General features: G+C 30.6%; 1 long non-coding RNA gene across 1 annotated transcript in view; it reads right to left on the reverse strand.

Moving 5' to 3' along the window:
- Positions 1–212: 212 nt before the first annotated feature.
- Positions 213–1,309, reverse strand: part of LOC119593125 — a 1,590-nt gene continuing 493 nt past the window's right edge. Inside the window, exon 2 of the long non-coding RNA XR_005230499.1 lies at positions 213–1,189. This is a non-coding gene — a long non-coding RNA (uncharacterized LOC119593125). The remainder of the gene's footprint in view (positions 1,190–1,309) is intronic.

Raw genomic sequence — 1,309 nt, forward strand, 5'->3', positions numbered from 1 at the left:
GATACTGTGGGGCAAATATTGATGTTGCAGAAGGTTGTGATGTCATTATATCACATCACAACATAGCACATTATGAAAGTCACATATTGTTGGTATTAATGATATGACTATAACAAATATTTTATATCAGAGGGTGAGCCTCCCTTTAACACTGCTAACATTCTCCCTACATCAGTTTCATTAAATGAAGACAGGCATAATAAAATTACGGATAAAATTGATCTTTATTATCAAACATAATATGGGCATATTTTGCCATAAAGTCAACATATAAAACAATACCCGCATTCTTTACTTCACTAAAAATGCTGGGTTACAAACTAAACAGATCTTTACACAGGGAAATGATTCTTTATGTGAAACTTCACTTCTGAAAGAAATTACTTACTTAAAACAACATTCCATATTACAGAAAATATTATAATAAATTATGTATTAATCCCTAAATAATTAGTTTTATATATTCTGCCTAAAGCTTTGAAATGAAGATTTCTTCAAATCCGTTAACAAGTTACACAAGAGATTTTGTTTGTGACTTAGAATCACAACATTTTGCACTTTGTATGATCCATTTACAATATAATTTGCTACTTCCAGTAATTCTCAAGAAAATTATATTTCTAGTATATAAAAATTGTAAATTAATTTTGTAGCAAATCTATATAAAAATAGTACTGAAAATTGCAAACTCATTTGCACTAGTACCTCTTTCACACTTCATACAAATCTTTTCACTATAAAACATATTCATGCATGTATGGCCTTCTAAAACAAAAAACAATATCTTTGGCATGCAACCACAGGCATCAACACATCATCCATGCAAGCACGCTTTAAACAAAACCTCATTTACTTCACTGAGCTAAAACACATGATAACAGGCAAACCGACTAAAAAAGCTGTGTCATCGACAACATAAAGGTATATTCACAAAATTCTACTAAGTTAAAATGATCAGTTTGGGTGTAATTTATGCCTCAATGATTCTTAAATGAAAATGATCACCTCCAAATGAAATGAATGGGAGCAAAATGCTTTATATACATAATGAATTCTCTTTTAAGATCTAGTAATTGTTTTACTGTTTACATAGCTTCCCTAAGCTTTCTTTATCTTCTAGTATAGCTGCTAAGAGGTTTCTGTCGCCTAATGTCTGTTCTGCTTCATCAACATTAAGACGTAGGATGACCTGCAACACAAATAGGTATATTAGATACACAAATAAGAACATGATATGGACACTGAACAAACTTTTACAATAAAAGAAAACCTACACCCATACTTTCTGTGAACAGTGACTCCATATCTT

The sequence above is a fragment of the Penaeus monodon genome, chromosome 31 (assembly GCF_015228065.2).
Source record: "Penaeus monodon isolate SGIC_2016 chromosome 31, NSTDA_Pmon_1, whole genome shotgun sequence".
Classification (NCBI taxonomy): domain Eukaryota; kingdom Metazoa; phylum Arthropoda; class Malacostraca; order Decapoda; family Penaeidae; genus Penaeus; species Penaeus monodon.